This window comes from Phasianus colchicus, chromosome 1 (genome assembly GCF_987193195.1).
Source record: "Phasianus colchicus chromosome 1, bPhaCol1.hap1.1, whole genome shotgun sequence".
NCBI classification, from domain to species: domain Eukaryota; kingdom Metazoa; phylum Chordata; class Aves; order Galliformes; family Phasianidae; genus Phasianus; species Phasianus colchicus.
Window position 1 is genome coordinate 31981419 of NC_143436.1, and position 22239 is coordinate 32003657.

Below are 22239 nucleotides of genomic sequence, written 5' to 3' on the forward strand. Positions count from 1 at the left end.
TCAAAGTAAAGTTTTATTTCATGCTTGTATGGAACTTCCTTTGCTCCAGTTTGTGCCCATTGCCCCCTTGTTCTGTCACTGAGCACTGCGGAAAATAGCCTAGGCCCATCCATTTGACTCTGAACCTTTATCTATTTATAAGCATTGATACGATTCCCCCTCAATCTTCTTTTCTTTTCTCCAGGCTGAACAGTCCCAGGTCTCTTATCCTTTTCTCATAAGGGAGATGCATCAGTCCCCTATATACACATATTTAGTGTATATGTATGCATGTGTGTATATATATATATGAAAGTTGCTCCAAAACGAATGCTTTCTGTTTATTTCTGTGGTAACTGCAATGGAGCACTGAGAAGGATTTAACAGGCCAGAAAGCGGCAGCTGCTTCCAAAGACATTTTCTCTCACCTTGTGTTTCTACTGAACTAGATATTAAATATCCTTTGCAAAGAGCTCTCTCTGTAACAGAAGACAATCATATTCTCTCTTGCTCTGGTCTCTTGGTAGACCTTTTCATCTGTGTGATCACCAGGCAAGAGCAATTTGGTGGTATTTTCATGAGGCAGAACAGGATGCAGGAGATGATGGTTGTAGGGTTAATGTGGCTTTGCTAGCTGGGAAAATGTTCTTGCAGTGTACAGCCCCAAGTTATAGCCACAATGGGACAATGCCTGGGGACCAGATGGGACTACAGCATATGATACCCTGGAACATTTGGCCACATAGAGGTCTAGACTCAGCACTGGCTCAGAAAATGTTTGCACCAGAGGGCACTACAACCTTCCTGCCTTCACTTTTCCTGAATAAAGCATCATTAATTCCATCTACTTTTGCTTAATAGAGCATCTGAACTCAGTAGCCTCCTAACTTGAAACACTTATTAAAATAACAGGCAGATTTAAATGATATGGGACTGAACTCTATCAGCAAAGTTAGATTTCTTGGAATTCACAGATACAAATATTATTTGGAAAAAAAACTTTATTACCTGTTTTGATTTTAACATTTTATTATTTATACACTGATGTGCAGTGATTGGTGGCACTCTTGCATGATTGAAAATTGTGGTCAATGGACTTAAATGAGCTACATCTCATTTTTGATCTAGTCACCTTCCTTCAATGTGTTAGATTTTAGAGCTTCTAATCTGAGAGTTAATCGTGATTAACTGCAGAGAATGAGGTAAAGCATGGCAAAAATAACAAAGCTATCTTTTCATATTAGTGTGTAATTTGTGTAATGCATTTGTCTTTCAGATCCCCAGTGAACATAGGTTGCATGCACATTTGAAAAAAATAGAAGTACACAAAATAAATATGTTAAAAAATGTAAAAAAAAAAAAAAAAAAAAAAAAGAATACATAAAGAAAAACAGGAAAGGAATAAGTAAGATACACTGGCTATCTTCTAATGTATTGTGGATGATGTGATATGTTTTTACTATGCCACACTCCAAATATATCTTGGAGCAGTGCACTTTAGGGTAAACCACTGAGAACTGCACATTCTGTTCATCTTGCTCTTCTTGCACATGGGGAGCGTTGGAAGAGGTTTGGCCAAAAGGACTTAATGTTTTCCAAAGGAGGAAATGGTGTGGACCACAATAAAGGTGATTTATATTTGCATCTCTTGTGACCTTTCAGTAAGACCCACAGCACACCAGCTTGACCTTTCTGTGGTCCAGCTGCTGCAGTTTGAAAAGAACATGTTTAACTTTGCTATTTGTAACAGACCCGTGTATTTTTAATGCATTTTGTCTTGCACAAAAATCAGAGTGCTAGTTACCTTGTGTTCTAGACCAGGCTTGCCTCGATCTGGCTTTACAGCTGTGTTTTTTAAAGTAATACAATGATTTTTTATAAAATATAATTGCATTAGTACTCAGTTTGAGCCAATAGATAAAGATATCCTGGGTGGAACTGTCCAAACATGCAAGTAGATCTCAGCTGATATGTAATGTTTACTGTAGTATTTGCACTAAATAGCAGTCCCAATGAAGTTTAATTATTAATATAGTCTATTATTGTAACAGAAACATGTTATAGAATCATAGAGTCATTAAGGTTGGAAAACACCACTAAGATGATCTAGTCCACCTGTTGACCAATCACCACCATGCCCATTAAACTGTGTTCCTCAATGTCACATCTATCTTTCTCTTGGACAACTCCTGGCGGTGACTCTACCACTTCCCTGGTAGCCTGTTCCAATGCATTACCACTCTTTCTGAGAATTAATTATTTTTGCTAATATCCAAACTGAACCTCCCCTGGTGCAACTTAAGGCCATTAACTCTTGTCCTATTGCTATTACCTGAGAGTAGGGGCTGATTCCTACCTCGCCACAGCTTCCTTTCAGGGAGCTGTAGAGAATTATAAGGTTTCCCCTGAGCCCCTCTATTCTCTAGACTAAAAAATCCCAGTTCCCTCAGACAATCCCCATATGACTTGTGCTCCAGACCATTCTCTCTCTTAATTGCCTTCTCTGGACATGCTTCAGGGCCTCAATATCTTTTTTTTGTAGTGAGGGGTCCAAAACTGAACACAGTTCTCAAGGTGTGGCCTCACCAGTGCCGAGTACAGAGGGATGATCACCTCCGTGCTCCTGCTGGCCACACTATTTCTGTCACAAGCCAGGATACCTTTGGCCTCCATAGCCTCCTGGACACATTGCTGGCTCTTGTTCAGCTGGCTGTCAACTAACACCCCCAGATCCTTTTCCTCTGTGCAGCTTTTCAGCCACTTCGTCCCAGATATTACTAACTAATGCTCGCTAATTATTTGAGGAAAATATTGATTGTTCATAACAGTGATGCTGTAGCATCTCAGAAGAGCCTCTCCCATCAGACTTTTTCCTTGCAGCTATGTTAATATTCACACAACTGTCCCTTATATCATAAGATGGCTGACATATATGAAGTATAGCCACCAAAAGCTTTACTTTCGGAGCAAACTACGTATAAGGAAGGAGATTTTGGTTATTTTTGCTAAATGACCACTGTTTGGGTTTTTTTTTTCTTTTTTTTTCTTTTTTTCTTTTGATAGTTAGCAACAGAATTAAGGAACCAGAGGTATCCCTTGCCTTTCTAGCCAGAGTAATGTGAGATGCTGAGACCATGAGAAAAGTGATATTTTAACAACTTCAGTTTGTGATATGAGAAAGTTGAAAATCTTTGCTTTGAGAGTGGGAAAGCTATTTAAAAGCTATTTAAAGGCATGGTCCCTAGTGTAGTCAGAGTGCTAAGCACAGATCTTGGAGACTAGAGAAGGGGAAAAAAAAAACAATAGGAAATTTTTGCATCGTTACTCTACTTTGCTTATGGTTAACAGATTTCATTGAATTACTTGTGAATCATAGGAACTCAGCACTGTATTTCACCATGACTTTTGGCCTCTATCAAACTGCAGTGCATGTCTGTGCATTTGGTGGCTATATTTTATACTCCCTCTAATCACTTCTTGTATGTCAGTCATTTTGTTATTCTATTAGTCTAAGCTTTAAAAGCAAGCTGTATGCAAATCTTGTGACACTGCTGACTTTCCATCTGTGCTAGAATTAACCAGTAAAGCAAATATAGTCCATGGGGTCATTGGTCATTGGTGTTGCGTAGCTAGAAAACATTTCTGTTGAGGCTATCAGAAGTGTGAGGTACAGAAATTACCAGAAGAAAAAGAACTAGTCATATCCTCAGATAAGCACAGAGTTTACGTCAGTGTTTTCTCCCAGGTGTTACCCTGTAGACATTTTTAAATCCAGACTTACGGAACTTCTAGTTGACAACATCAGCCATTGCTGAAGAGGGTCCTGGGAAGCACATGAGGTGCAGCTACTGTGAAGCTCAGCACATCAAGGACTGTGCTTTTTTGTTTCTCTCCGGTCTCTAAATGTGCTGGGGACACAACCACTGTTTCCTCCAGAGCAGCATATAAGAAAAGAGGGGCTGACTTATTCCCTCCAGTAATTAGGAGGTTTTGCCTTGAAATAAGAGGGTACCACACTGTCTCAGAAAGGAAGACACACTTGTTTTCTTTGTTTGACACCCTCCATACTCCTCCACTGTGATCCCCTGAGTAGGATAGTCCTGCAGCTAATGAAGATAACTCTCGTGTTTCCCACCTTTCCAGTGCTGTTTCTGGCATTAGAAATTCCTTGTCAACTAACTTTTATGTTTTTAAGGAATTTTTTTTTTTTTATTATTAATGGAAATAAAAATATGGTTATGGATGTTTTACAAGGGAGCTAAGTCCTAAGTGCTTCTAGAAACAGATTGCAGCCCAAGAGGATCACCTATGCAAGTGGATGGAACATGGGAATATTGACAATGCAATAAATTTCCAATATGCAACCATTTAATCCTTTGCCTATTCTGCTGCTTTGCCAAAACCTGTGCTGGCAAGGAAAAGGTGTATGAAATTTTACACAGACTATCCAGAGCCATAATATGTGTTGTTCTAGTATAGCCAATATCAATAGTTTGCAGTGGAAAACTGAGGAGACTTTTGCTAATGTAAGCTAGGATAAAGAGTAAAAATAAAATTAAAATCAAGATTGTCATTCCACTAAGCTGAAAAGAATTGCCTGATATACGAGTTTCACTTAGAGGCATGCAACAATTTTCTAGCTGTCAGCTTCTTTGAATGAGAGACACTACAAATTTTACAGTGTTTGTATAAGAATAATTTATATGTTACTTATGGAAATCATTTCTCTAGGCAATAAACCTAAACTCCTCCTGCTTTGATTCTATTCGGGAGGATTGTTTCACATGCGTTTGGAATTTCTTGTTCCTTGGAAGTTAGATCGCTTCAGGTTTTACTCTTGATGGATTTGGAATAAACACAGTATTTTCTTCCTAAGATTTTTTCCCCCCACAAATAATAATAATAAAAACATCTGATAACTGTTATTGTTATAATTTAGAGAACATTAAATCACTTTCACACAGCATGCATTTCCCCAAAGTCTGGCAGCAAGTAAAAGGAACTGACATTCTTGTCAGCTGCCTGCTTTGAGTAAAAAGGATGAGAAGTAGAAGAAATGCCAAGTTTAGGCAATAACTGAGGCTTCCTGGGCTGTGGTGTTTGAAAAATTATCCACTATGAGAACTGCCCTTCAACAGCTCTGAGAAGCTGAAGTTTCTCTGCAGGATAATGACTGTGTTTATCTGTAATGTTTTGCCATTGGTGAAGCAGTATTTTGTGATGAACATCTGGAATTTTTCTCTCCATTTCTTCTGCAATTATGTGTCAGTATACTCCATAAAAATTCCGTGCCAAAGCCTGATCCTGTGGAAGAGCCTTACATCCAGGAGCTATGTCTATCACAGTAGGACTAAACCTTGTCCTCTGTTTCTTCATATTCCTGTGCACAGAATAGTAGAGGTAGTTAAAACTTCTCCCATAGGTAGTTTTGTGCCCTTGTGTCTTTGTTAGTTTTTTTCCACTGGCATATGTTTCAATAAAGTTTAGATTTCTGCAGAGCAGATGTCTACATCTGAGCTTGTCAAGGGATGGACTTTGCAGACATCAAAGTATGGCATGTTAAGATATCATCTGCATAAGACAAGTGGCATGAATTCTCTTCACTAACTATCAAGGAAATCCAGGTACTAATTCAGGTGTAGACATCAGCCAAACACGGAGTTATAGTTGAACCCCAGTGTGTGGATCCTTGTGTGTTCCTCTGCTTGTACATTGCCAGCCTGTGTGGCTTGGAACTAGTCATATATGCCCACATCAACAGGGTCACTTTTCATGGCCTCTTTGCTTTCATTTGTCCCAGAGCACAAGCCCCAGAGCCCTGGAGACATGGTGCCCTTGCATTGGTCTGTCCACAGACTGAATTCTCTAATTATTTCCTTGGGAGTACATTTGAAAATATGCTTATAGTGAGTTTCTCTATAAAGAGTAATGTCTGTCAGTAGCTCATAACAAAGTGTTTCTTACATATATTTAAGGTTTCTAGTTGGACAAATGTTATAAATTGTCATAGAACTTTGGTGAATAAATATTTTTATGATTTATGTCCATGTTCGGTACAGATGGAAGTGTATCTGATCTTGTCTGGCTAATCTGCTGAAATATCTTCTACTAATAATCTGGAAAGTAGAAGTTTTTCTTTTGAAAAATTGGCATGCAAAGGCAAATCTGGACCCAGCACTGCAGATGCATTAAGCACTTTGGCAGAGAGATAAATGTGATTCTGAAAACCAAGCCCATCTCTCTAGGGATCTCTGTAGGAAAGGAAGAGCAATACTGATTATGGGGCTAAATTTTCAGCTTTTCACATTCATCTCTAGGACTGATTCATTGCATTTGTCCAAAGCCTGCAAAAAGGAGACCTCTCAAACTAGTTTTGCATTTAATGAAGATAAAAAGCTATTTGGAGACTTCAGAACTAATAACTTCCTTGTTATTAGTAAAGGGTAGGTAGACTAACTGCCATCAATATCTTTTTTTTTTTTTTTTTTTTTACATAAGACAACATTTTGGGTTTGTTTATACTCTAAAAAAATGTCTGTGAAGTACATTTTTAAAAGAAGAAAGACTAGAGGGGAAAATTTTGTCTTAATGCATTAACACAAGCTGTGTCTGAGCAGTAGCATCTCAGATTCCCTAAGTATAGAAGACCAAGCTTAGGACTGGGACAACATTGTCTTTAAGTGGCTTTCTTCTCAAATTAGTCTGAGCTGCAGTAGAAAAAATGTTTTTCTAATGGTGGGTTGGGAATACAGAACCATTGTTTTGTCCTCATGTTATTGTGACCAAGGCTTAAGTATTCTTCAGATGAACTCCCTCAGCTGAGAATACATTAATATAAATGTTGTTCTTATACTGCTTTGCTGGAGTTTCTGAAGTGGAAATTGGGAATAGCATAGGTTTATCTAAGTGGAAATAAGTTAATGTTTCTTCCAGTGGGCACTGGAATCAAATCAAATAATCAAATCAAATAAAACATCACTGTTCCTACACAATCTTGTAATGAACAGAATTATATTTTAATAGTATATAAAGGCACCGTGAGAAAACTGAACACTATGGGAAAACGGAATTTGGTGTTTTTCTGAAGATCTGCATCAGTGATAAGAAATATGTACATTTGACCAGATGTGAAACACACCATTTTGTTTAGAGCATTAGAGCATCACAAGTTGTCAGGCAGGAAGAAACCATCTGGAGTGACAATCATTTCGCTCAGATAGGATGACAAGAAGCTAAATGACTGCATCTATATGGATTTCCCAGTTGTCTCTTCAGAAACAATGGGAAGAAACAATAGGGGAGATACCTAGATTTCGTGGGGAACCTTTTCTTCACTGAATTAAACAGACAAAGTTGCTGCAAGCAGCCTGTAAATAATATTCCCCCCCTCCCCTCTTCCCTGATTTGCTATGTTATTCTTTGAACTCTCTGGACTTTCTTAGCACTCCTCTTGAAGAGCATACACCAGACCTGGACCTGTTTCCACAAAGTAACATACTCTCCTACTCTTACTTGGGATTTCCATTTGATGTTGTAAGGATTACATTAGGATATTGCTTTGGGATCTCAAAATGAATAATTGCTTCTTGTGACCCTCAAATCCTTTCTGAATAACCGTGTCTTGGAGTATGGTTGTCCATCCTGTGCACATGGCTTACATTCTTTGAAAAGATAAATCTTTTGAGGGACTAAGCTAAGCCGATTTCTTTTAAAATTTCAGATCTCAAGACAAGAGGCAGCGGTTTTTCAGAAGGGTAATACTTCATCTGTGAAATTTGACCTTAGCTGAATTCACAGGGAAGTGGCTCAGAGAAGAGGCAGTGTTTCATAAACCACATAATCTCATCTCTCACATATTATTTCTTCTGGATTTTCAAAGAAAATGATTGATTTTTGCCTAAGAAGTGCAGCCATAGAAAATAGCCATAAATTAACTGTTTGAATGCCTGACAACCTTTGTCACAGAGGAATCCACACACTCACTCATACCTCATTTTCGCAATGGCAACTCTGTAGAAAGAGGCATACATTTTCTCTGCACATAAGAGAGAGATTTGGCAGGAATCTCAGCTGAAGTAGCCTGAATGCAGAGTAAGTGTGCAGCTGTTACTCTAGGTTTGTACACTTGTAACTCAACTTGCCCTGAAATCTCAGTGTTGGCATCTCCACGAACAGAGTGTGTTGCTTACTGGGTATTTGTTTGCAGAGAGAGAAGATAACAGAAAAGGAGCACTGAAAAGTTTCTCCACTTCAGGGATGCCCTGAGAATTTTTAGAAAATGTTGAAGAGTGTTTAAGGAAAGGTACAGAGATAAATCAGGCCTGCTTTATTCCAGATTGTCTTACCAAATGTGTGAGTATATTGCTGTGGAATGCCTGCATACCCAGGGGCTGACAGATGCAAATCTGATGTCCTTCAGTATCACTCAGAAGCCAATTGTCCTTTACTGTTGCTTGTGCTTGAAATACAAGATACTGACAAGTGTTTTTTTATTACTTGGCATTGGGTGTAAGAATAAGCAGCTTATGGTGAGAGGAAGACATTTCAATGTTTTTACACTCATACTTTTCAAAAAAGACCTCAGATACTCTGCCACAGAAACAAATCTTCATATGAAAACAAATAAACATTAGCCCTTAAAATTTATGTTACTCTCAAAGTTACATACATATATTCATGAAGTACATACATATAAAGTCTGTGCTCTCCCCCATTGCTGTTCTGTGCCAGAGGTCCTGAACAGCATTTCATGACATTTCTGTTAGATTCCCTAAAACCTTCTAACTACAAACAAGAAAAATGTTGGTGTCATTCAATACACTATTTTAAACATCTGTTTTATGCAAAATATTTGTCTCAGGATGTTTCTTTTGGTTTACTTATTGATCTTCCCAATTCTTCTTTCCATAAAGTCTTTACACAGCTTTTCTTTTTGTGGTGAGAATAGACCAGTTTGAGATGAAATCATTACTAAGCATTTCATTTCTAATACAAATCTTTCTCAGCTTTAGACCCTCCTTTGAAAATGTATTTTATTTTTGCAAGTTAAATTTTGAATTTACAGGAGAGATATATACATGGTTTACAGGTTAGAATCATATCATATCATAGAATCATAGAATGGCCTGGGTTTAAAAGGACCATAATGATCATCTAGTTTCAATGCCCCTGCTATGTGCAGGGTCACCAGCCACTAGACCAGACTGCCCAGAACCACATCCAATCTAGTCCTGAATGCCTCCAGGGATGGGGCATCCACAGCCTCCTTGGGAAAATCAGCTTTAATAAAAGCGGATGCAGAATTTTCTAGTGAATAATTTTTTTTCTGAAAATGGCTTTTAAGTACAAATCATTTCCCAGAATACCTCAAAAGTGAATGAACCGTAACAGGAAAAAAAAAAAAATAAACTGTCATGATAGTAATAAAATGTTTCCTACTGGTTATACAGAAATACCAATTCTTTGGCTTGATTATTTTAATTTCAAATCTGTTGCACGTTCAAAGTTTATGTATACCAATGTACCATGAAATCTGTGCTTCCTACAAGTAGTGTTGTATTTAGAATATATCATTTATTATATTACATATATTATAAATATATAATGATCTTAAATCAAAATAAATAATAATTTCTGAAATGCATGCAGAGGGCATCCAGACGACACAAGAAAAGCTCCTTTTGTACAATAGCATAATGAATGAATCAGTGCATAAAACCAAAACCTGAGCCCCAGCAAAGCTTCAATCATCTGGAACAGACATTTTGCTGATCAGACCTGAGCAATGCTTTCTCTGAGCACCTTTTCTGACCTCACAGACATTTGTTTACACATTTCCTCCCCTTTTAGCACAGTACCTTTACTCACCATTTCTTTGTTTGTTTCATTTCCCATTTATTTCTCCCAAGTTTTGTCTCAGTCTCTCCTGCTCATGCCTGCTCCCATGGCTTTTGGCAGAGTGAAATCTGTGGTCTTGGGCTGCCCCTTTGCTCATGAAGGAAGCCAACAATGCCATCATTTAGCTCACAAAAGCTGTGACAATTGATTGTCAGAGAATTGGAACTGAAACACACTTTCTATAAGGATTTGGGCTTGAGGAAGTACAATGAGAGAAGGTGTCCTTAGTGAAAATTGTTTTGATATGATGTGGCTCAAATACTTTAGCTCTAGTCACCATTCCCCCTTGGTTATTTATATGCTAGTATCTAAAACAGGCAGATTTGAGTCAATTAGCAAGCTTAAGTCACAACTGACTTGGGAAGGAGTAGCTTATCCACTTGAGAACCTTCAGATGTGTAACTAATAAGAAGTTGTCAGCTTACATTAATTTTCACACATCTTGGCTATATCAGAGATTCAAAGGCAAAGTCCAGTATTCCGAAAGTCGATGTAGAGCTAAGGGCTCCACAGGGAACTTAATCAGTGCACACACAACACTGATTACAAATAGTATTTCATCATGGCAGGCTGTTGATGAGGCTTTCCCCCTTTGTAATTCCTTCAGAAAAATATGTAGGAGAAAAGATATTAGAATGGAATTTGCACCTGCAAAACACAAGAGGCAGTTGCAGTATTTAAATGTAAAATGCTGCTCGGTGAACTGAAACATCTCTCACAAGATGAATTCCCTGTCTGAATGATGCATTTAATGTGTGCAAAGGTAGGTTTTTTCAACCACAGGATCATGTATTACTTACAGAAGGCAGGAATATGATCTCAGCTGTACCTGCATGCATTGAGATAAACTATTTGACTGCACTGATGTAAATGGTATCTGAGGATGGCACCATATTTAACCTGAGGGTAGTGTTGCCCTTTTCTGTAAAAGTGTCATATTTTCAACAGAAGTTGGTAAACATGAATATTTTATATATTTACAAAAAAACAAAAAAATTGAAAACATTGTTTAGAACAAAAACTTCCTGTTACTTACCCTACACTATGAAGCAGTTCTTCTGTATCTTGGGTTTTTATCTGGATTAGGGGTATATATTCCAGGCAGAAAATGCTGAGTCTAGGTCCCATGCTGGCTTTGGATGAGTGATGGATTTTGCTGAGGGCACCCAAAAAAATCTTGTCATTTAAAAAGATATTGTTGAGCTGAATGCTGATAGCTTTGAGTCTTGTTTTATCCCATCAAGTACAAACAAACAAACAAACAAACAAAAAGCAACAACAACAAAAAAAAAACAACAAAAAAAATTATTAAGGAGTCCAGTGTCATGCTTCTGATGACTGAATGTGTCCTGAACACTTCAGTGTACAATAGAACGTAAATAATGTGTGAAATCAAAAATTTCTCAGAGTTCATACCTGGGGTAAAATTGAGAAGAATATTCCATTTTTTTAAAAAAATCTGCCTTATTGTTTCTTTGCTGTTGGAATCTCAGAAGATTTTTGACTTCACCATGGATCCTAATTCTGCTTTCAGTCTTATTTATTGTCTTTTTATTATGCCTTATAGTTTCTTCTGATGCAACTATGTGAAGGAGAGCACTCAAGACCTAAATCTAATATATATTGTGATTGCCTTAAGAATTTCCACTTTAAAATGAAATGTGACAATTAGCATTTAATAAGCCCTCACTATTTAAATGAAAAAAAAAACCAGCTACATACACTGAGTTTTAAAATATGCTTAACATCACAAGTTTGTTCAGACTCTTTGTTATTAGCTGATAACAAGTAAGATTTTCAGATAGGTCTGCCTGCTTACATATGTCAGTTGTTAAAGACATCTTAAGGTCTTCCACTGATATGTGCTGAGAGGTGTCTGCATCTGCTGTGATTCTTTCTTACTCCACACTGTAAACAGAATTATAGATCTGTATTAATATATTATATGGCTATAAAGTCGGTTTTCTTACAGAGGCTGGACTCCAAAACAGCCAGGCAGAAAGTGTGATAATGAGGCAGCTGTAGTGAGGTGGTTCTCCCTTGCTCAATCAGCAGAATGATGCCCCATTTCAGTCAGAATGCTATTGGAAATGCAAAAGGATTTAAGAATTAAGTATTTTAAAACCTCAAAAAGCACCTACTGAGAAGTAGTCAGTAGTCAAGTGAGGTGTACTGTACACAGAAAAGGCAACCTTGCATTCAGATTGTCTTTGAAAACTTGTTACAATCACATAAATTTAGTATCAAGGAGAAGAAACATATCCATTACATTTATGGTGAGTGATGGGTCAATCTTCTAACAGGAAATGAACTTCCTTCATTTTCAGAAGTCTAGCCCAAATTGTACATTTTCTTCCTGCTGAGAAGCTCTCAACCACGCCAGCAGTCACACTTTTTTGTGCTAAATGTGTTTCACTGCAAAGCAGACTTCAAACTTAGAAAAGGTCCCAAAAATTTTTGAGAAGTTTTCCCATCTCTGTACTCATGGCCACATTAAACCTGCCTGTTCTCATAGAGGCTATGGAGCAGAGTAAGGTTTGTCCAGAAAGATAAGCATTCATGGCTATAGCAATATCTTGGTTCAGTGACTTGGAAATATTTGAAATGTGAACCCAAATGGCATTTCCTCATTTGTGGAACTGCATGTGACAGCATGGTCTGTGATTCCCCAAATCAGTTCAGTGTGAGATGGTTTCAGGACCATCAGGAATTCAGGAACTCCATTCACTCCTGCAATGGAGTGACCACAGTTTGTTCCCCAACTAATTTATTTGTCATCCTCTGTATAACACTACTTCAAATGTACTGTTGGGACAGCAGATATTTCTGAATTATAATTTGTATGACCCTAAAGAGCAAAACTAAAACAACTTCTGTGGGAAAAGATGCATCCTTTTGCTCGAGGAAGAAGCAGTACACATGAAGCATTTCAATTTTAAGTCACTTTTATTCAAAATAGCATGTATATAATCCTATCAGTCTTCAGAAATCTGGATCCAGGACAAGACACAGTTGTGATGCAGGACTAGAGGGATTGAAATAAACATCTCCTACATAATCCATAGGGCTGGAAAGGCTCATACAGCTTCTCTTGGCTAGCACCCTACAGTGAAGAAAGATCAAAAAGGCCTACATAATTCCCAGCAGGTGTGTACCAACTTGTTTTAAAAAATCCTCTAGTTGAAAAACAGATGCAAGAGCCTCAGGCGATATTCTGTTCCATTGTTTTACTGTCCAGGTGGCCAGAAAGCTGTTCCTATTATCCATCCAAGGCCAGTCAACTTGTCAGAAGGAAATCGGGTCAATACAATTTGTTCTTGTCAAATCTGTCAGCTTTTTTTATCATCTTAGTATGCTCCAGGCACTTATAACTTGGTTATCTAACAACTTGTTTCAGAATCATTCCAGGAATTGGTTTTACGCTGAATGATCTATAATTCCCAGGCTGATTTTTAAAAGATGGGGACTGTATCTGCTTTTCTTGCATTTTCTGGGACCTGTCCATGTTCTATGAACTTTAAAAGATAATAGTGAGTACTTTAGACAGTTCTTCCTATTCTTTTAAGAGAGCAAAGGTGAATGTCATCGGGCACTGGAGGCTTCAGTTATAATTATCTTACTCAGACATTTTTAACCTTAATTCCTCCCTATCTGGCAACGTTCCTATTCTCACATTTAATGTAATGTGGCTAAGTACTTGATCAGAAATTACTTTTTTTTTTCTGTGAAGACAGTGAACACTTCAGCATTTGTACAGTGCCTGTTAAGGCATAATTTATCTAATTATATTCCTTATTTCTACTTTTTGTATGACTCCTTTTGATTCTAGAGTTTTAGCAAGGACTTTGTGTGATGTAACGCACTTCATTCCCCACTTTTTAACTTGTGTCTGCTAAGTTTATCACTGTGCATCTGATATAGCTCTTATCAGCAATTCTTGCTTTTTCTGATGTCCGCAGTCCCACAGATTACCCACTTCTGAGACTCAATTCACACCTAATTTTAGATAGGCTTCTCTCACTGTCTCTTCTTCTAAAACGTTGTTCAAATCTCTCCTAGTTATAACAGTTTCCTAGTTATAACAGTGATTGCTGGCTAGTGGGTGACTAAATTGGAGGATTCTGTTACTTATATTCTTAAATTGGAAACAATGATAGAAAAATACAGTGGTTTTGTGCTTCAGCTGCCAAAATTAAAATTGCTCACAGACACAGTGTGTTTATATAAAATGTTCATGTCAAGATTACTGACAATCTCGGAGGGTTTTTGAAACATTCAAAGAACACTCTTTTGAATATTAAAAAGACAAATTTAGGCTTTGGTCTCAATTCAGATTGACATGCTCTATGTCGTCAGAGCTTACCTGGATATTTCCAAATTATTCATCTTTTCAGGGACTCCTTGGGGGTAAGAAGGTCTCTTTAAATTTCCTAGGTCCTCTCTGGTTCTCTTGTTAGGTGCACTTCTCAACCTGTCTAGCTATGAGCAATGTTCATGCAATATAGAGGAGATAAAGGAGAAAGGAGTAGTGCAGTTAAGTCTGGGCTATATTTCTGAATTAATGCAGAAATCAAGATTTAAAATAACACTTCCAGATTCTGCTGTTGTTACAGAAGGAAGAAGAGCTGACCAAAAGGAAAGCCTGAAATGCAGGCTGGGTGAGCAGGTTTGTGTCAGCAATATACCATTGCTATTCCATGGAGCAGTGAGAGGTGACCACTCCTTCTCAGAAACAAGGCTTCAATCTTTGTAGCTAAAATCAGCATTTCTGGCAGCCAGGAAAGGTCACCTGGCATCAAATCCTCACTGATCAGCAGGACTCCTTTCTGGCTACTACAGTACAGATCTAGATTTCATGGTCTGGGTTCATAAGTCAGGTTTTGGAGAGTCTTTCAGCATAGATGTTAGATTTACGTTAGTTTCCCTTGATTTCCTGTCCCGAGGAAAATATTTCCTCTCTTTAACTCCAGATGAAACCTAAGCAGATGGTAGTGGGCTAGGAGCTGGGGAGTACTTCTGTGAAAATGTTACGGTTATAGTAAGTAACATCATATATTTGAAAATACAGTTCTTGTATATTGGTAACAATGCCAACTACCTGTGAAATTGGGAACTACTTGTGAAAGTATCTTCTCCTTAAAGTATGAAGCACACTTACACTCCTGCCAGGGGATATTCAAGAAACATCCACAGCGTGGACAGATACAAATATAATATGGGCTATAATGCTTTCTGGCTCAAGAAACCAAAATATTGTGCAGTTGTTGATGAATCAAGCTCCACAGAAATGTTCTGTGTCATAAAGCAGATGTTACTAAAATACTATTACATGGTATTTCTGTGGTTTTTATAAGAGGATCAATAAATGATGATTTTCAGTTTCCTACATTTACATGAAGCTTCTTTTAAAAATCTTATATATCTAATCAAACTCCTCTCACAAGCTTTGGGAAAGAAAAACGTTCCTTATCAAAAAGATAAGGCTTATCCTACTTTGCGCATTGGAACACCTGAACTTTGTGGCATCTATAAGTTCTGGTGACAATTGCAGTTGGTCTGTCTGAGCACAGCCAGCAGACAGAAGAGCTGTGCTTCTTATGGCTTCCATGAGGACAAGTGTTCTCACATTGGCTGTTTGGGAAACCTTGGAGATCTATTTTTAACCTTTTTTATATTTCACTTATCACCATACAAGTGCATGCATTTCCTTGTTGCTGTGTCAGCTCTTCTCCCACCAGATGGGTGCAATATTACTTGGCAAAGCCAATAGCTGCACACATACCCTGTTGTAATGTCACACTTTTTAGTGAATTCATCTTTAAATAAGAAAATGTTAGATTACATCTTTAGGGCACAATTAATCTAGTTACTTGAGCTTCCATAGGTGGAAAAAAATTCTAAACGCTCCTACCTTAATGACAACAATTTAGCCTCTCTCCTGAAACTTATTTACTTTTCAAGCAAGGAGATAATCAGAAGTCTACTCAGCAACACAGAAACTTAAGGAAATACCTGAGTCACTAGTCCTGTGCCATCTCTCACATATCACTCAAATTATCCACCGCCTCTTAAGGAGATAATGGATTCATATTACAGTCATTTTCCCACTGTGAGAAAAGTTGTCTGCAACCATGAGATGATCACTATTAAGGATAAAACCCAGAAAGTATTTCCCTTCTGGAATGTCTTCTCATTTGCAGGATTAAATGATCTGCACCTGCATTATTGAGACAAATAATCTTCATTTGGTATCCAGGAGAAATTCATTAAGGCAGTATTAAGATATTTTCAAAAGCCTGCATCCCTTGTGAAGTTTAGGTACTGCTTTTACTTTCCAGTTTTCATATCTGATTCCTGCATGTTATTTTCACACCTTTAATTCAAAGGGCAGCATTTTCTCTGGCAAAAAGGTCCCTCTATGATGTTTCTATTTTCAAAGACTGGAATGATCAACATGAGGAATTGGAGGAGCTCACTGCTTCTGGGCCACAAGGGAACAGGGCTGCCTTTGAGCACCAGACTTCACTCTGCCTTTTAAACACTATTCTACTAAGAAAGAGGGCTCATGCACATCACCCTGATGAATGGCATAGTGCAGCAGGGGATATATTTGCACTGATAATGACAAATCATGTAATTTGGGATTCTTTATAATATCTGAATGTATACTTTGGAATGCTTACTGTGCCAGGCCTGTAGAAGAGCTATAGGAAATATATTATTCCCAGAGAGTACAGCATTTTTGGCATAGGACTAAGCTGATGTTATAGAATATGCTGAGTTGGAAGGGACCCATAAGGATCATCAAATCCAGCTCCTGGCTCCACACAGGATGACCCCAAATTCCAACCCTTTGCTTTGAGACCATTGTCCAGACAGTCCTTGAACTCCAGCAGTTTGGGTCCATGACCGCTGCTTTCCAGGGAAGCCTGTTCCAAGGCCTAATCACTCAATGGTGAATAAACTTTTCATAAACCCCACCCCTCCCCTGACACAGCTCCATGCCGTTCCCTCGGGCCCTGTCGCTGTCACACAGAGCAGAGCTCAGCGCTGTCCCTCCTCTCCCTGTGAGGAGCTGCAGCCGCCATCAGGCCTCCCCTCAGCTCCTCTGGGCTGAGCAAACCCAGGGTCTTAGCTCTGCTCCTCCTGCGTCCTGCCCTCTAGGCCACGTGATACTGTCGTATACACAAGACAAAGAGAGATCTACTTGAACTTTTGAAGAATATGAAAATTGCATGGTAATGATGGGGTGCTTCTATAACCATGTATTATGACGATTATGAGAATTTAAAAGCTTCCTTCTGTTACATTTCTTTATTATGAAACAATTATAAATCAACATGAGCACTCCAAGTAAACAGTATGTTGCTCCTTCTGGCTTGCTTTCCAACAATTTCTCCCCACGTGGAAAGAATGGGGTCTGGTCACATGCATTCTTATCATCCCCAGGCACTTCCATGCAGTGACAAGCATGATTGAGTTAGGAATTCATCAAAGGAGTCTACATACAGAAAACAACACTTCACAATGGCAATTTTACAGACGGAGAACCAATGAATACATTTTCTCTAGTACAAAATGGTAATCCCAACATGCTAACTGTAATAAAATTCTCAGAGAATAAATGATGACAAGCACCTTCTACATACCTGAAACATTTCTTATAGAAATATACTTCACTCAGGACAAAGTCTTCTGACAGACCTTCTGTACATGGGCGAAAGTACTGTTATTCAGAAAAAAAAAACGTTTGCCTATCTAGGTTAAAGGAAGAAGCCTGTTTTCACAACTGATAGGAAGTAGGTGTTGATGAAAACCAAGCTGAGTCTACATTAGGTGCAAATTAATAACTGAGACTGCTAAAAAACAAAAACATTAGAGCATTAAGTGACAAAAATGACTGTTTTTATTAGATGCAATGATTTCTGATATTTTTCTGTATTTTTTTTTTTTTTCTGTAGTGGGCTAGAAACCTTAAGAAAATTATACACAACAAATGTAGCAACAGTAATAGCAGCATGTCTAAATATATTTTTAAAATGTGAAATGATATACAGGACAGCATACTCAACAAATCAGCTTATCTCTACAGTACATATGGATCATGGATACCATTCACTGCAACATGATCATTTTGCTCAAATTGTATGCAGTGATTATCTGTGCTTGAAAATAAACAGGGGAGAGGGGAAGCAGATGCTTAGAAAAATAGATCAGCTATCTCTTCAGCATATGGACAAAAAAGAAAGGAGATAAAATCAACGACAAGTTCTCTCATTCCAAAATTACAAATCTATATAAATAGGTAGGATTGCAACAACTAATGTCATTCACTTGATCTCATAAATATTTATTTAAAAATTATTGTTTGAAAGGATTTCAGGCAATAGCTCAAATATTTTAATTTCTGCTTTGTCAAACAACATCAGTGAAGCAAGCATACCCTCTGCTCTTTTGATAAACATCATCAGCAGGAGTCAGCCCTGACTGACAAGCCTGAGAATGCTAGCAGCAGTAGTAACGCCAGACCAACACTGCTCTCTACATGGCTTCAGTCAGAGAGAACCTCTGTTCTGGCATTAAAAACAAGGAGAAAGATTCTTTGTTTCCTTCCCACCGAGGATTAGGCAACCACTGACTGCCTATTTGTTTTAAATACTCAGTTTTTAAAAAGTAAAACAAAAACAGCAGTTACTACTGATTCTAGCACCAGTTAAAAAGAGCAAAGAGGACAAAAGTCAGTCCAATCTGAGCTCTACCTAGTGCTGTAAAACCCTTTGCTCCAAGTGCAAAAGGCTAATTGAGCTGCTCCAGGCAACAGTGGTGCTTATCTCAGTTAATTTATTTTGTGGCACATTATTGCCAGCAGCACCTCCGCTATCAGGGAAAGTGATAGAAATCCTTTTGTTGCTGTGGAAGGACATTGTGACTTATGCATCGGGCAGTATTTACACTCACTGAGGCTCTGTGCTGTGCAGGAGCACACATCAGAGCCTCAACCCCCTTCTGGAACAGCTGTCTAAGATTTCCTTTGTTCCGGTGAGCATTTTGGTTTTAGATTCCACTGGCTATTAACCTTTGAGGAAATAAGCTGGTAGCTCTTGAACATGCACATTCATTCTCTCCTCACTGCTCTTCCCCTCTCCTAAGCTCCCCAATAGGGATGGATACAGCAGCAGCTGTGGTGCTCCAAGCATAGCTCCAAAGTGCAGATAAAGGCACCAAACTGGGAAGGCAATCTGTGGTAGAGCTAAATGAGGATTGCAATTGAGTTTGTTGATTGAGCTAATCTGATTAAAGAAAGCTTGTCTAGGAAATCTTCCTGCTTGTCTAGGAAAGGTCTGCATGATGCAATTTGGCTCTAGCTTGCCAAAGAGCTACTTTGAGATGATTCTGAGCTGTCCTCAGAAATATTCATGCTGGCTGGACAGCTTCTCTGTATACCAGATTTGCTTTATGTTAACAGAGTTCTCTCACATTATTGTCTGTTTTAAAATCAGTTTAAATTGATGCAAAAAAAATCATGTGAATAACGTTACTTCTTTAAAAAATAGAAGGCTTAAAGAGCTGCATGTGCTCATCATATTAAGTCAGTCAAATGCAACAGAAAATTTCAGTTAAATTAACAAAAGCATGTTTATACCTGGTAAATTTCATGTTTAATCAAAGAAAATAACTCAATCAACAAACGACTTTTCCTGATATCTGGGTGTCATCAAACGGACTCTACCATTCTTGACCACCTTCTCCTCCCCTACCAAATGTAGCTTCATCAGGAGAAGTAAAAGAGAAAGTATTTACTCCAGTTGATAATGTTATCCTGCAAAAGGATGGAAGATATATCTGTGAGGGCAAAAGATCTACCTAAGAAAACGAGAGCATAAAACAGTAATACAAATGAAAATAAGATTTTCTCCATTGCATTTGTTTGATATTAAAATTAGAGATTTATATCAGGGAAGGCAGAAAGGCACAGTCCTCTGATTTATGACATGATCTCTTCAGCAAGGCTGGGATATCTTTTCTTCAGAAACAAACACTGATACTCTTACACTTTGATTTTGCATGGATCATTTTCAGACCAAGACTCTCCAAAATAAAATAAAATATAAAAAAAAAAAAACGAAAAAACAAAACCAACCCCAAACTGTATTTAGGGAAACTTATAAGCACTTAATTTTATGATTTCTGTCATGTACCCACTGAAGGTAAGAACTCAGATATTAGCCCCTATAAAAATATGAATTGAACTTTGAACAAAATGATTTCTTGATCTCATCACCTAATTCTCAAAATTTCCATTTTTATCCATATCTGAGCCCCACCAGACTAATGGCAAAATATGAAAATAGTGGAAACATGCAAAAATGATTTGAATATGCACTATTGTAGGGTATCTGCCTTAGCAGGGTGTTGCACTCAGTAATTTCTTGAGGTCCCTTCCAACTCCCTCAATTACATGATTCTGTAATTCTGATGCACTCTTTTCTTTCACTCTATATGTAATAATTCAAGCATTATTAAAAAAAAAAAAAAAAAAAAAAAGTAATATCTTAATTGCTGAACCTATAAATGAAAAGCACATCCTGTATTCTTAAAAGCTGCTATGGCCAATTCTTATCATTTAGAAGCCATTTGGAAACAGCTGTTTGGATATATCAATGAAATTGATCCAGCAACTGTGAGGCAGGTCCAGAAGCTATCTTCAGGAAGACAATCTTGACACAGAGAACAATTAAGGACCAGGTTGGAAATGGTCCCTGCATCTGCCATAGCCAAATGGCGAAAGATCAGCCTTTAATGCCTCTGATCTCACTAAAAAGAGAAGTGTGCTGGGAGGGATGGCTGCTGGTTATCCAAAGAGAATAGTCACTTCTGAATTACTTTAGAGAAGGCCATAATGGCCACACTTCAGCTCTGCTTCCTGCAAGATCAAGTTTATTCCCCATCAATTCAAAGATAGCAGAGGTTATTAGGAATACGCATGCTACAGTCAAGATAAAAAGCACCTTGGAGAAGTTTGATTTACTATAATAGGAATAAACTTGTGCTATCCCAAATGAAAATTTATGCTTTAATTACAATTTGGCCTAAGATTTTGCTTGTTCAGATAAATGAGCTATAACCAGTCATTTTGGCACCATCATTAGCAGTCCTCAGAAATCTATTTTTTTAAAAAAGCACTAATGAGATGATAGCACAGAGCACTGTTTACCCAATAAGCCAGTGGACATCTGGGCTGAAAGGACATGGTGCTGGCTGTCATAACCAACAACAGATGAAGGGCTGGTGTCAGGAAAGCACTCTGGGACTCCCTCAACTTCCAGCTCCATTGGTAACTGTTACATACAGTTGAGGGGCAGTCATTCATTACATTTTGTGAGGTCACCATCAGATACTTAGCCTTATTGAGGTCAGGAGGAGTACTCAACACCTTGCAGAAGTGATCTCACCCTGCATTAAAAATATCATTCAGCTCTTTGGTGTTTGCTGGAACAAAACATGAAAACCAAGACAAGGACTAATGGGGATGGCAAGGTGGTAGGACAGCTCCTCCAAAGGCTTCCGTTTTACCACCTTGCTCTTATTCACAATTGCAACTCTGAGCAATTTGAAGCAGTCACTGAAACACAGCCAATTAATGATGAGAGCAAATACCCACTGCCTAGATCAACACTCAGCTGCTCTAGTTGTCTGGCAGCATTGTTCTGATCCCACAAAGCCTAATACTCTTGGAATCTCTCCTTTAAAATAATAATAATAATAATTTATTTTATTTTTACGATTATCTGGAGTTTTTAAAAGCTGAGTTAGTTCAAGGCAGTGTCACTGCCACGTGAGTAGGGGAGGGGTCATATGCCCAGCTCAGCTACAGAAGAGAGAAGCAGAGCTGGCAGGCAGCCACACAGGCACCAGGCTGCTTGCTTTTCCAGGCCAACTTGGAATTGACCATCAGAGCTCTTGTAAACACAGAAATCCGGGTCAATTAATGTTATGTATGACAACAGATCATAACATCTGCCCAGAGCTGTAACTGATATGCTCAGCTTTCCCTAGGAATATTTGCCTCTCAGTTTCCTGCTCTGTCTCCTCATAGTTTCACCCCAGTCCCATGGTCCCCTTTTTGCACAAATTGGAGAGCACAGCAGCAGATCATGCAGCTTATTTAAAGTCTTCACAATAAAGAATCTTGAGAAGGAGACAGGGTCTTAAAAGTTAGGACTTTCCCTCATTAACAGATGACCAAACTATATCTCTGATTTCAGTGAAGACAATCAATCTTTTCCTATCAGACCTTACATGTAAACTTTCTGATTTTGTTAATGCCCATATACGGATTAAAAAAAAAAAACAAAACAAACT